The sequence below is a fragment of the Vombatus ursinus genome, unplaced genomic scaffold (genome assembly GCF_900497805.2).
Source record: "Vombatus ursinus unplaced genomic scaffold, bare-nosed wombat genome assembly UNPS02014909.1, whole genome shotgun sequence".
NCBI classification, from domain to species: domain Eukaryota; kingdom Metazoa; phylum Chordata; class Mammalia; order Diprotodontia; family Vombatidae; genus Vombatus; species Vombatus ursinus.
The window spans coordinates 9,316,712-9,332,731 of record NW_020954687.1 but is presented as its reverse complement, the minus strand read 5'-3'; the positions used below and the strand labels follow the sequence as shown (position 1 = coordinate 9,332,731).

Sequence of the window (16,020 nt, the reverse complement as noted above, 5' to 3'; positions counted from 1 at the left end):
ATATGCCTGTTGCCCTAGTAAGGACACTGTGAAGAAAGGTGGAGCTATCCATAAGTACTCTTGAAGACATGAATTAAATTATTGACTAGAGTATATTATCAAAGACCTGAAGAAAGATGATGGAAGATTGTTTCAATATTTATCTGATTTGCTCAGTAAAAAAAAAAACTTAAATGCCATATAGAAACATTAAAGACAAATAAAAAGAAACTTTTGAAATGGCATCTAGAAAATAAAAGTGCATCAAATTCTTGATATGCTTAATCAACAATTCAAAGTGACATTGAATCAATATGTGGAACCAGAAAGAACAAAATAATTAAATCAGCATCAACAACAAATATAGTATAGAGAATTGAGAACACCACCCCTGAAGGAGGAGGTGGAATATTTCAGTTCATTGATGTGGTCAAAATATTTGACCAGCAGGAGGATCAGATCAGTCAATACTTAAGTAAATTGATTCAGGCTGTTCACTGGAAGATCAAATACTGAAGTTGAATCTTAAATACTTTGGTCACATAAAGAAAGGATGGGACTCTTTGGAAAAGACTCATGTTGGAAAACATTGAAGGCAAAAGGAAAAGGGGATGGCTGAGGATGAGATGGATTGTGTCATGGAAACAACATAAATGAACTTGTACAGACTTTGAGAAATAGTGGAGTATAGAAGGGCCTGGCACGCTATGGTCTATAGGGTCATGAAGAGTGAGACATTGCTGAATGACTGAACAACAAATGTGATTAAAATAAGACCTGTAAAACAAACAAAAAAAAAAGCAGAAATTGCACCAAACACAGATACAATAAACTTGTATGCCATTAATATGATAAACAGAAGAATAACAATAGAAAGGGAAATGACTAAATACGTAACTTTCTCTGCAAAACTACAGTGACAAAAATGAATGAGATCCATAATGATCCATGATCATGGCTTAATCATGTATCAAAAGTATGTATAATCAATTTAAGCATAGCAAGAAATCTAAGGAATTATATGTCTGTATGGAGAGTTGCTCTTTATTTAAAACATTCCACCAAAAATATCAACAAGCACAGTTGATATAAAATGTCATCTTGTCAAGAGATAGTCTAAGCTTACTATAATTCTGCCTATTTTTATATTCCTTCTGAAAAAAAGTATTGGTTTCAAGATAAAAAATTAGTTATATAAAAAAATGTTATTATCCCTAAGTGAATATGGATGACATCAAATTATATAGCTCCACTGAAAAACTAATTAATAACTACTTCCTCTCATGGAAATTTCCTCCAACAATATCAAAATGCAATTTTGGACCTGATAAGTATAAAATTCTAATGTAACAGAAACTATTTTTTTTTTCCATTTGGAGCCTATGAAAAATTTAAGATCATGGAGTGGATTTAAAGTGCCCTGTGAGGATTATGATAACAGTTGCAGAATAAGTTCACTTTTGTCATAAATTACAGAAGGTTATCCTTAAAGATCTTGGATTTTTAAGTGATACAAAATATGCAATAAAATGGTAGAAACTGTGTAACTGCTAACTGTAAATTCCTAAAATTTTCATCTACTGTATATTTAGAAAAATAAAATCAAGCAGTGAGAATTGCACAACATAAGCTCTCTATCCTTTATAAAATCACAAGCAATAAATCTTTGCTCTACAAATACAAACCCTCAAACATTCTTGAGAATGCAACATATAAACTTTACCTTAACTGGAGTATCACTATAGGCAGAACTGTTACCCACAACCACACAGACAGAAACATGGATCTGGAGGAATTGAAGAATGGTTTAAATAAACCTTGACATACGAATTATATATAGCCTCCAAATTCAATGAAAAGTATAAGTTTTCAAAATGTAGAGGCCTAGTGGGAGAAATATGGGAAGATGGAAAGCTATATGCCATCCCTGTTATGCTGTGTGCAAAAAGTTGTTTTATATGTGTTTTGAGTGGGTCTACAGAAGTTAAGCCATAGGCCAATTATTGTATGCATAATTATTTTCTACATAAATCCCATCCAAAAAAGTGAAGAAAATAAGATGGATAATAATAATAATAATAAGTGTAGGTAAAATTTGTTTAGCATTTTAATGTTTTTAAAGCTCTTTGCAAAATTAATAACATTCTATGCTAGGAGCGCAGGAAATTAAAAAAGAGCCTAAAGAGATCATCAAATTGTGGGGTCATAGGTCTAAAGGTGAAAACCACATCTGAGACCATTTAATCCATTCTTTTCACTTTACAGATGAATAAAATGAAGTCTAGAGAAATGATATATACAAGGTTACGTAGTTGGCAAGTGGCAGAGTTTGGATTTGAACTCAATTCTTCTGACTCCCGATACATTGTTCTTTCCATTATACCATGGTGACTCTCACCTCATTTTTTTCAAAGGGGGAAACAGGTTCCAAGAGGTTAAGTGACTTGCCTAAGTTCACACAATTTGTAGGTGTCTGAGGTGGGATTAAAACTCAAGTCTTTCTGACTGAAAGTTAATTCTATCAAACAAAAAAGAGCTTTCCTCCCTCTCAACTTTCATAATTTTGTGTGCCTTTCATTATATGTTTTATATTCAAATATGTGGCATATTTTACACATATTGTATAATTCCATTATATTGACAGCATCTTGATGACAGAAATAATCTCTTAATCATATTTAAAACCAGCTGGGCTTGTTTCAGGACCTTATACTTAGTAGGTGCTCAATAAAGATTTGGTGATTTAATTTGCTCACATTTAATCTCATTCTCTCATTTCATTTCCCCAACCCTCTTTGGATACAACAGAAATAAAAAGAAGGCTTGATCCAAAGAGATATAGCTACAAGAATGATAGTCTTTCCTGAAAAAGAAAAGAAAGAGATGTTAAAGATGGAATAATAATGAACCAACTCATGTTTGAAAGAAGTACTTGGACAATGGTAATGTCTAGGAATTAGTTGCACTATCATAGGGAATATCTGGGACCTAGTCACCCTCACACAATACTCCCTCTGATAAAGTGAGTTTGGCATAATATGAGTGAATATAATGTAATATTTCAACAGAACCATTGAAAATAAAACATCAAATTTGTATTTTAGAAAATTAAATAGATTTTGTTATTAGCAACCTTATGATTAAATTTCTTTTTGAAAAGAGTGGGATTATAGCTTTTATAACACCTATAAAAACACAGGAAAAGAAAGAAAAGCAAATCCTGCCCTGAGATATGAGTGAGAACAATGGGGTTAATGAAATTTGCTCAAGTGTATCTGAAGTGGAATTAGGAAGCATGCTGAAGATTTCCCATAATAATTATGTTAAATAACAAACACAGGGAAGAGGGACATTAGGTATAATAATGCATATTGGGCCTGAGTTCTCTCATCTCTATTAAGATGAGTTCTCATTTCTGTTTCACTTGAGAACAGAGGGCTATGACTTCAAAACAACCAGCTTCATCTTCTGAAAGTTAGTAACACCATTTATTTAAAGCAACACATCTTACCATCTAAAATTATAACAACTTTCACACCTGCTATCTCATGCCAAACTTTGTTAATTAGCACTGAAAAGATGCTTCCAAATTGAAGCATTCACAAATATACTACTCATAATCACTACCAGGTGTCTCTTCCTTATATTTATCCTAAAATACTCTAATGTTAGAGCTAGAAGGCAACTTATGATTGTCTAGGCCAGAGGTCCTCAACCTTTTTATTTTTTTTGGTATCATGAATCTTTTTGGCAGTCTGGTGAAGCCAATGGACCCCTTCTCAGAATAATGATTAAAATATAGAGGGTTGCAAAGGATACTAATTCTACTTAAATACAACTGTCAAAAAAAAAGGTTCATAGATTCAGGGTTAAATATCCCTTTTCTTCTCTTCCCCTCCCCACTGTAGGGAACCCTTACCCCACTCCAGAGAGAACACGTAATGGGGAAAATTGGGGGGAGGTCCTCCATTTATCCTCCTCCTCCTGAATTATATGAAACCCTAGGCCAATTTGAGGTTCTTTTCTGTCTCCCAGAGTAAAACGTCAAAAACAGTTCTCATTGAGAAAAGGTACCATTTGAGCTGTTTTCCCAGGGTAATGAATATGGACTAATATGCTGGAGAAATCAAAGTAACATTTCAGCTACTCAGTTCTTCAGCAGCAACTTGGACAGTGTTCAGGAACCCTAGACAACATGCCCAAACAAGAGTAAGAACCAGAGCTCATCAGTTCTTCACAAAGTGATCATGGTTGGCAGTGGAGGGATGGGCAAATCTCCACTTACCCTTCAGTTTATGTAAGATGAGTCTGTAGAAGTCTAGGAACCTACTAAAGCTGACAATTATAGAAAGTTTTCTTTAACAAAGGCATTCAGATAGACATTCTAGATATGGCTGGACAAAAAGACTATACAGCTATTTGAGGCAACTACTTCTATAGTAGGGAAGAGTTTCTCTTAGTCTTTGCCATAACAGAACATCAATCCTTTACAGTCATAACAGAGTTCAGGAAACAGATTCTACATGTTAAGGATAAAGAAGATAAAATCCCTTTGCTTTTGGTGAGAAACAAATCTGACTTGGAAGAAAGGAGAAAAGTATCCTTTGAAGAAGTCAAAAATAAAGCAGAAGAGTGGAGTGTCCAGTAAGTAGAGACATCTGCCAAAACTAGACTCAAAATAGACAGTGTATTCTTTGATCTAATGAGAGAAATAAAAACAAAGAAGATGTCAAAAAACAAAGATAAGAATGGTAAAAAGACTTCAGAAAAACCTCAAAAGAATTGAATGAACTGAACCTGAGTGAAGTCAGCAGAACCAGGAAAACATTGTACACAGTAACAGCCACAATGTGCTATGACTAACTTTGATAGACTCATCTCTTCTTAGCAATGCAAGGATAAAAGACAACTCCAAAGGATATATGATGGAAAATACTGTCCACATCCAGGAAAAAAGAATTATGGAATCTGAATGTAGATCAAAGCATATTATTTGCTCTCTCTCCCTTTTTTTTCTTTTCCTTTTGTTTGTTTCTCCTTTCTTGTGGTTTCTCCCATCAGTTCTAATTCTTCTTTACAACATGACTAATATGAAAATAGGTTCAATATAAATGTATATGTAGAGCCTATATCAAATTGCATGCTGTCTCATTGTCAGGGGAAGGAAGAGATGGGGAGAAAAGTTGGAACACAAAATCTTTTGGAAGAGAATATTGCAAACTAAAATAAATAAATAAATTTTTAAAAAGAAAAAAAGTAGCAAGGACAGAAAAAAATTTAAAGAAAGATGCTATTTACTGTTATTGCAGAGAAAGTGGATCAATTCTCTCAGTTGCCACTAAGGACATAGGACTGGATTAATAAAAGGAAGACTATATTTCTTTAGTTGTATGTTGTTTTTTTTTATTTTTACCTGATTCATGCATTAATTCTTTAAATGAAAAAAAAAAGTTTTGTGAATCAGTCAATAGCTGGCAGAAAAAAAAAAGACCCATTTTCACTGGAATAGAACTACTAAGAGTTTAAAAACAACTAACTTAGTATCACAGACAGAAAGTAATCCAATTTTAATTTTTAAAACACTGTATTGTAGCTTATGATATTTTTCCAGTTTTGTAACACCACCATTTCAGTCAGAAAATTAAAAAAAAATTTTTATTCTCTTTAGGTTTAGGGAAGGAAAGCCAGACTTTCTTCCACACACAGCAATCTAAAACTTTACCACTTTATTAATGGCAGTCAGAAAAATCATTGAAGTACAAAGCAAGTGGTTTGGTTATATTTAATGACTTAAGTAAAATTGAGTGGTGTTTATAGTCAGATTCTTTTAGTATTCCCCAGAAGAGTCTGAAAAGTAGATGAAATATAAATTTGAGTTGTCTCAACTAGGTCATTATGAAGTTCATAAACCTCATTTGTGCACACTTGAAGTATGAAATATAATCTGTTCAGGCTTTATTTTTTTAAATATTTAAATATTGGCTAGTTTTCCCCTTATTGTCTGGTTCTTCCCTATGGGTCCTAAGATTATGTGGGAACTTTCAAAAAGGGGTACTTTCTCATACTTCACCTTTTGTCTTTTTTTTTTAAATTAAAAGCAAAAAAACAACAATCCCACAATACACTTTAAAATTCCATTCTTATGCTAACTTCACATAGTAATTGGCATTAGCAATTTACAAGCACCACTTTATCCCCAACACAATTGTCATCATTTGAAAATTATACTTTCTCTTAGAGCACAGATAAACTCCTGTTCATATAGCAAGTGTTACTGATGTTTTGCTTTTTTTTTGTTTCTTTACCTTGTTTAGCTTAATACAAGTTCTTTAGAAAAATAATGAGCTACAGTTGTAACCTAAAATCGTGAAGCGAGAGCCAAACATTTTGCTACCTCTCACCTAATTACACAGTAATTCTAAATTTAAATCAGAAAAAAAAAAAACAAAACAAAACAGTGAGGAGAGTGAAGGTAGGCCACTGCCATGTTCACTCTGGTTGTGGTTTTTCATATAGTTTTCCTCTGACAAATTAACATTTAGAAGGACATTTTTATTGATGGGAAAAATACAGCTAAGTGTAGCTGTCCTATTTTCTGCTGCCATATTCCTAAGTAAAACAATCATTCAAATTTTACCAGAAGGAAGAATAATATGGTTAAAAAAAAAAAAAGTCAAACGTTAGGAGCTTTTTTCTTTTCGGTACAAATCAGTCTTCAATTGTAGATGCCAAAAAGGAAAAAAAAAAACTCTTTTATTGTTACAGAAATTATAAAGATTTAGATTTTGATTTGGAAAACCATCTTATACTTCCCAATGAATCATGACCTTTTTTTTAGTAAAAAAGGTAAAAAAAAAAACCCTTATCTTGATCAACTCCTTTATTTGATCAACATCAGTGCTATGGGTGCAGAAAAAAAGATCTAGATAAATTAATAGATTAGTGGTAGGTCCAAGACTGGAAAAGAAGTCTTAACTTCTAGTGCCTTACTTATTCCACCATTTCTAGATGTCTCTGCATCTCTTCTTTTTCTGGACTTTCTTGGTGAGTAAGATTACAATGAAATAATTTTTAAAACCTAAGTAAAGAAATGTTTAAAACAGCAGTATAATAATAACAGCTAGTTTTTATAAGACACCTACTATGTGCTAGGCACTGTACTAAATATTTTGCAAATATTATCTCATTTGATCCTCACAACAATGCTAGGAGGTAGGTACTATTATCATAACCATTTAACAGTGGAAGAAACTGAGTCAAAAAGAAGTGAAGTGACTTTCCAAAGTCATACAGTCACTAAGTGTCTGAGTCTGGAACTGAACTCAGGTCTTAATGACTCCAGGGCTAGTGCTCTCTCTGTTCACTGTACCACCTAACTGCCCTGCTGATGTACTAGAAAGATAGCAGACCTGAACTGACAAGATTTATTTTCAGGTTTGGTCTCTGTAATACAGTAGGCCATTTCCTCCCCCCTCCAACCTATATTAGAGCCTGAGTAAGGACACATTATAATGGAGGAGCTACCAATCCTCTATAGTGTCAATAAATGTCTAGTCAACCATCATTCCACGTGTCAGATGCTAGGCAAGGTAAGATAAGGAGATAAGGAAATTGGATTAGATAGTCTCTGAGAACATTTAGTGTCTTAGAGGAACCAGAGGCAAAGGATATGTGTGTAACCAGAACAAAAATATTTCTACTATACCAGAGAAATAGCCTAGCATAAGAATGTATATAAGACTGAATTTCAGTTTCAAGGCTATCACAAACTGGCTATGTGAAGTTTGGCTGTTAAGTCAACTTCTCTGAGCCTGATCTGAAAAAGGAAATCGTGCTCCTTGCCTTGCGTGACTGAGAGTTTTTGCAAGTAACAGATCAGTTGAGTTACATAGAAGTTATTTGTAAGAGTAACATTTATAAGAGTAACATCCTCATCACTGCTCCTGCTGCTATTGTTGTTGCTATTACTGTTCTTAACCTTTTTCAAAGAAAAAGTTAAATATTCAGAAAAGTACTGGTTCCCAGTACTAAATATTGCTAATCTTTCCTTGTGTTCCTCTCTCTGCATGTTAATGAGAAAGGAATAACATGGTTAGTTGGAATGCAATTATTATTTAGAAGCAGTTTGAATTTTCTGCCTCAATAAATCATTGATTAGGATATCGATAATTCATAGTTAACAATCTTCTTATTTTTTGTCCTTCCTCTGTGTGGTATTAATGATCAGAGAAGTGATCAAAAGATGCAAGCTAGGAAGAAAAGTAGGAGAAAGATGAGGCTTAGATAATTCACAAATGAGATATTTGTTATCCAAATAAAGAGTTGAATTGGTCTACTTGCCTCTGAAAGTATCTATATTAATCCCCCAAAAGATCTTTGGTAAAATATGCCCCAGTATTTCATGAAGTCATATCTCCTTTAGGTTGGAAATGCTATGTATGGATGAATGAATGAATGAATGAAAACATTTATTTAAACATTTACTATGTGTCGTATATTTCCCTAAGTGTTGAGGATAAAAATACAAGCAAGAAAGATTGCTCATGCCTTCAAGGAGCTTACATTCTAATAGGAAAAAAAAAAGTAACACTTCCATGGAAGTAGAAATTGGGAGGCTGGAGAGGGACATTTGATTGACATATCCTTTCCCATAATAGTTAGTATTGTTCAGTTACTGTTCTCAGCACTCGAGTTAGAAAATGGTGTGTGACAGGATTGGGAATGAGGATGGTGGGACTCTGTGGCAGTACTATTGTGTGGAAATTTGGAGATGGCTAGGATTTTATCTGCAATAGTTTATTGTTTAATTACAATTACGCTTTTTGTTCCTTTCCCTTCATCTTAAACAAAAGAGGCTTTTTGCTATTATTTTTAAAGTTAAAAACCTGTACACTGTAACTAATTTTGATACATATTTCAGTTTTAACCCATAAGAATGATACAGTCTTACTGATATTTTGTGGAAATAGATGTATTACTATTGTTACAGAAAATCATCTTGTATAGTACACACAATCAAAGGAAGGGAAAAGAGAATAGCACTGTTTAGGAAGAAGGAAGAAAGGAAATAAGCATTGATATAGCTCCTACTATGTGTCAGGCACTACACTAAACACCTTACCAATATCTCATTTAATTTTCACAGCTCTTGAGGTAGGAGATATTTTACAGATGGGGAAACTAAGGCAACAGAGGTTAAATGACTTGCCCAGGGTCACATAGCCAGTAAATGTTTGAGACTGTGTTTGAAATCAGATCATCCTGATTTAACAATCCATTGTTCTACCCATCCTCCCTCAAGGAAGAAAATATATATACATAAGATAGCCATGAATCTGACCATACAATCACAACAGAAAGTACATGTTTTTTTTGGTGACGATTAGTGAAGAAGGAAACAAAACTTGTTTATTTATGAAAGTATATCATAGACCTCCTTGCTATATGGAACATATTGGGGATATATCTAAAATATTGCTTTTGTATTGGTCCACACCAGTGATTTAATTATTATGTAGAGTTCACCATTGTGAAATTCCCTATATCAGTGCAGACTAGAAACTTTGGTGTAATATATTGTATTATATGGTGTTGGGGATTTGCCTGGGGGCACAGAGAGCTGAAGTGATTTACCTAGCTAGTAGCTGTCATAGGTAGAACTTGAACTCAGTTCATTCTCCATCCTCTCTTTCCACTATCCTTTCTTTGGTTCAGCTCCTGACTTTTGAACATTTCCACTTCTATTCCAGCCATTAGCTGCACAGATCTGACCTTCCACTGGTCAATTACTGCATGGAACCCCTCTTTAAGCAAGTACCCGGATAATCCATATTCACTTCTCTCCTGGTTCAGCTCCTGGTTTTCCAGGATTTTCCACCTTGTTGCCATGGGTATCACTTTCTATGATCACCCTCCTCTCCTATTTCAGCTCTCCTTTATGTATTGTCTCCCTCCCCCCATTAGAAAATAATTTCTTTAGGGGCAGCCAGGTGGAGCAGTGGATAGAGTACCAGCCCTGGATTCAGGAGGACCTGAGTTCAAATCCAGCCTCAGACACATAACACTTACTAGCTGTGTGACCCTGGGCAAGTCACTTAACCCCATTGCCTAGCCAAGAAAAAGAAAATAAGTTCTTTAAATGTATTTTTCTAAATGTTTATATGCTTTGCATATGCATACATACATACATACATACATACATACACCTATAAATGTATACACAAATTCATATATACATGGGGTATATAGAGTGTTCACGGAGAACTAGCATCTCCAGTGTGAGGGCTGCTGGACCCTTTCCAGGGCTACTCTTCCACCTTTGGCATCTACTTCAGCCTCAATTCTCACCTGTGGCTCCAAAAAGCTATAGTATGCACAGTGACCATACTCCAGTAAACCATCTAATCAGATGGGCTAAACTAGGATGAAAGTAACTGATGGACCACAAAGCCATCAGTGAATTTGGGGGGTGTCTACCCCAAGCTTGTGAAGACTTCCCCAGGTGGAATAGGTGAATGAAAACAATTTGTTCCAACAATCATGAAGGTGGCTGAAGCAGGCACTATGAAACACTTAAAGCTTGGCAAGACATTGAAGATATCAAGGTCTTCCACTGCATCCTGGGTCATTCCTAGTCAAGGAATTTTTGTCAAGACTTTTGTCCTGCCATAGAAATTTGATGACTCAGGAGAGAGAATAAAGCTTATGATTTTGTGCAACTCTGCCTCACTTAAATCCAACTCATGCGTGTGTCAAGACATTACCGTGATATCATTGGTCCTCTTAGAAAATGAAGGACAGACAACAATATACATATACATATATATATCATATATATATATATTTGTGTATATATGTATATATGTGTGTATACACAGACACAGACACACACACACACACACACACAGAGACACACACACATTGTGAATATTACCCTGAGCTAACTTAACTTGTTTTCTTGAGTTGCCCTATTTTCCAAAGGTTCTGGATCCTAGGGCATGCAGGACTGGAATGAGCCAATAATAAACCCTCCCTCCCCCAAGCTGATATAACAATGATCTTTTGCAATTCTCAACTTTAACTGAACTCTCAGTGCTGAGTCAACTACAACTGGCTTCAGCCAGTCTGCACCAGAATGATAAACTATTTGTGCAGGAAGGACTTTTCAGATAAGCAAGGATAGCCTACCTCCATGGTAGTATTCCCAGAGGGGGCTGCTTCTCCTCTTCCTCCTTCCCCTTCTCCTTCCCTGTAACTTCCCATCTGGAAAGAGACTGCGTATTTCTCCTCCCACGTAACCTCCCATTTTTCACTGTGACACATAATACCCAAGGCTTTCCCTGCACTGTTGGGCTCCTTTGTACTTTGTATAAAGAGTACCCAACATGTGTCTTTTACTTTCTCTTGTCATAAAATAGGTTGCTAATCAAATCTTTTGAAGTACTATAGATTGACAACATATCTGTGTATGTATGTATTTATGTGTGTGTATATATACATATATATATACATATGTGTGTATGTGTGTGTGTGTGTGTATTACTATGTGCCAGGCACTGTGCTTACGTGCTGGAAATTTTCTCTCTGTCTCTCTCTCTTTATACACACACACACACACACACACCCCTTCTCTGTCTTGCACAGTTTCTTACTTCTAAATACAGATTAAATATTGAATAAAGGGAAGATATACTAATAACGAATTCATCTATCCAGACATCTATTAGAAGTCTTACTCTACTAAATTCTTGACTTAGCCTTTCTTATAATGTCAAATCAAAGAACATGCAAGCAAGGAAGGAAACTGCTGCTACCTGTTAATTTCTCACCAGGAAAATTATAATTAATGGTATCATGGATGTCATAAAACCTTTGGAGAAACGGATAGTCATCTTAAATTTCATGAAAATAAAAAAAATGATGGACATGTTCAGATATTTTCATAACTCTAAGAAAACATTTTTAATATTTTCAGAGAAAAGTTTAGTATGATCAAAAGACTAGACTCTAAAAGAAAATGCTGCTGAATAGGAATGTGAGGATTCTAAAATTAAATCATGAATTGCAATTCAGGTTAGACTACATATCTTCTGAGGTCCAGGCATTCTACAGTTTTGTTGGTTTTTTTTTCTTCCTATTTCAGGATTTCCTCAACAAATAAATGTTTATCTTAGTCATGCTATCCATCATTTCATAGATTATTTTTCTCATTTCTATTTCCTTTACCTGTCCGGATTGAATAATACTAACCTTTGAAGTATATACATATATGTTACTCTAGCTTCCTATTTCTATGGTAATTTGAGTAACTATTCTACAGACTTTTTTATATTCTCAGTATGTTCCACCACCCCCACCATACCCTGAATGTAACAGTCAGAACTGAATAATATATAGCTGTGGAAAAATGAAGAATCAAACTATAGTTCCACAGCATTTGGCATAGTTGCTATTACATAGTAGGTACTTAATAAATGCTTATTGACTAACTATTTAAACATTTCAACAGATCCCTAATTTTATCAGTCCAAATACTCTCTACAGTTGAAAAGATAATAGCCTATTCCATTCTTAGCTACATTTCCCTTCCCCCCCAACCCCATAAATCTTCCATTGAATACCAACTCAAGAAAGTGAGTCTTTTATCCAAAGGATCAATATTGTCATCTTTTTAATTTTCCAACATTGTTCTTTATGATGACCAATATTTTGCTGGCATTTCAGCCTCAGCAGCACTTTAAGTTGATATCCCTAATGAACAATTTACTGAGACACAATAGTTAATTGTTTGTCATTTAACTTCTACATTGTATTATATAAATCTAAACATACTTGCCTACATTGAAACATATCTGCCTATGAACAGAGCATCTTGCATTTATATTGTTTCTTGTCATGTCGCATCAAAAATAGAGCACTAGCTTTAGAACTAGGAAGACCTGGGTTTATGCCCCCAGTTCTTATGCCTCCTATGTATATGACCCTGGGCAAGTCTCTTAACTTCTTTGTGCTCTAGGCCATTGGGTACAACTATAAATTATAGAGAAACTGCTATCCTCCTTGGTTGAAGGAGTTTCTTCACTAGGAATTTCTTAAACCTGTAATGACACATATCCATTCCAAATCCTTTCTCAAATCTAAGCTAGTTTACTAGACAAGACAAAACAGTTTACTTCCCCAATCATCCACCCTTTCATCACTTATTCTTTTAAAATAACCTTTGCTGTGGAACTGTCAAAGGCTTTTTGAAAGTCTAAAATGATTATTTCTCACTATTTCCTGAATCTACAAAGTTTACTTCTCAAAAATGTTTGACAAATTCACCAGACAAGATTTCCTCTTGACAAAACCCTTTTGTTCTTCCCCCTAATATTTAATTCTTTGTTTAATCATTTGGTAATCACTCCCTTTATTATAGATACTACCAGTTCAGGCTGTATGGAAGTAAAAGTCATTATAGCCTATAATTCCCTTCATCCCCTGGGGAACTCTACTAAAGTGCAGTGGTCACATTTGCAATCTGTCAATCCTTTAGTGCTGTGGCCATTTGTAATGACAGGTAATGCACTTTGGCCAAACACTTCCCCAATTTCATCCTTGAGTTCCTTGAGTACTCTCATGTGAATGCCATCTGGTTCTGGTGATTTATCCTTGTATGTTTAATTTAGAAAAAATTTGGTTTATACCTTCTGGAGTAATGACCATTTTTAATCTAGTAACTCTGACCTGTTAAATCATTCATTTCATGAGTGAATTGCTATTATTTTTAAATCATCTACTGTATACACACACAAAATAGTGTTCTGATTTGACTCAGAAGACTTCAAAATTATTGGCTTAAAAATCTTGGATCTACCATTTCCTTTTTTCCCCAATTCACCTATTATCATCACTAACTCATTAATAATAGAGCATCTGGGCTTCCATTGACCCACCTTCCACCCTGGTCCTAGGAGCAGTGGTGCCAGGAGAAAGAGGTGAAAGAAACAGCAGGGGTGGTGGCTCCAAGGCCCCAAAAAAATGTCTGGTAACAATGATTGGTTTCAGAGTTCCCAGGTTCCTAGCTTTGCTCAGATGTCGTAAAAGAACTTGCCAGTTCAACCTTCTTCAACAATGAATCCTCCTCCAGGATATTCATCATCAAAGAATTACAGTGTCTCATATTTAGCTGCTGTGTACACAAATCACAGAATCACTGATTTCCAAAATAGTCCTAATTAATCCAAATACTGTCCTTTATCTAAAGAAGATTCCCAAGGAATTTATCATGAAGTACAAACATGGAGAGATAAATCCAGCATTAGCCCTCCATCAGTTTGCACAAATGCAGCATGTGCAACTTGCCCTTAAGGAAACTGTAACAACAGATAATGTTATTTGTCCTTACTTTGCCATCATACACTTGTATCATTATTTTTCATGTGTATGTAGACATTATGATTAATAAAATGCAAATTTAAAAAATGCAACATCCAGCATGGATCAGTGCTCTTTTAAAAAGAGCTCTAATAAGATTTTATATTTGTATAAGAGAGGCCACTGCATAGCATGGTATTATACTGGATTAGGAGTCAGGAAGCCCTGAGTTTGAATCATACTTCTAAAAATCATTGTCTGTATGACCCTGGGTAGGCATTGAGGGCAACTCTAACACCAGCATTCTCTTATTTCAGGTTTGATGTTGAGATGAAATGAGGCACTGAGAAGTCATTGAATCATTAATAAAAAGAGGTTTAATTTGCCTTAACAAGGCAAAGGTATTCCCAAAGAATACTCTGGAACTTATCTTTTCTGTTTGAAATGCTCCTTGTTCCCATATGAAAACATGTCTGGTCATCAGGGTCATCATTCACAAGAATGCGGTAACTTGTTTGGTCTTCAGAAATCCTCCAATGTCAAGTGGTCTAGACTCCATTTGACTGGGACTTTTTATATCCTTAGGTGACCAAGAAACTTTGTTGGAGAAGCCAGGGCCAATCAGATCCAGCTGTGTCTTCTTCTAGGTAAAACCTTTCCATCAGAGAACTAATGGTTCTATCACATTAGGTTACTGAAACTCTCTGAGCCTCATTTTTCTCATCTGCAAAAATGATATTAAAAATGGTGAGTATTTAACCACAGCATTATTATGAGACTCAAATAAAATGATATATTATAAAGTACTTTGAAGCTTTCTATTAATGTTAAGTATTCTTATTATCATCACTATATTTATTTTTATATAGTACCAATAGTTTAATGCTTTAAAGGATTTCTGCTTTCATCAATGTGAGGATTTATTTAATTGATTCAGAATTCAACATATCCATACCTCTAATTCATGTTATTCTTTTAAGTCATGCAAATGTTTTCATTATTTTCCATAGATGTTACACAGAGGAGTCATCTAATACCAGACTTTTCTCTAGATTGTTTCATGTTGTGTGAGCCAAATAAAATTGTCCATCAGTTATTTCTTGCTTTTCTACATGACAGACCAACATTCTTTCCAAGCAAAAATTTATTTGATGATTTGTCTCCTGCGATAATAAAAAACTTAGCATACATTGTCTTATTTAATTCCATACAGTAAACTTAGAAGGCGGATAATAACAATGTTGCAATATCTAGATTTCAGATGAAGAAGTTGAGTGATGGTGATCAGTTAGTTACTTAATAGACATTTATTGGGGCAGCTGGGTGGTTCAGTGGATAGAGTACCAGCCCTGAAATGAGGAGGACCTGAGTTCAAATTCAGCCTCAGATACATAATGAAAATGGCCAGAATCAGGAGATGGACTATCTTTTGTAAGGAACAGCCAGGAAACCAATGTCAATTGATCATAGAATACATGGAGTTTTAAAAAGACTTAGAGCTGTGTTTGAGGGTTGGAGGAGGGAGATAATGAAGAGTTTGGAACCCAGCAGAGGACTTTATATTCCTGAACAGAGATGTTAGTTGTCTGAGGTCACATAGTAGAAGTCATAGCTAGGAATTTGACAAATTCCCACCCTACCGCCTTCCCATTTAAATATATATATATTTGTAGCCCTGGCCTATAC

The 16,020-nt window shown here is 34.8% G+C and overlaps 1 pseudogene; it reads left to right on the top strand.

The window, feature by feature from the left end:
- LOC114029070 overlaps positions 1–5,321 on the top strand; it is a 36,003-nt pseudogene extending 30,682 nt beyond the window's left edge.
- The last annotated feature ends 10,699 nt before the right edge of the window (positions 5,322–16,020 follow it).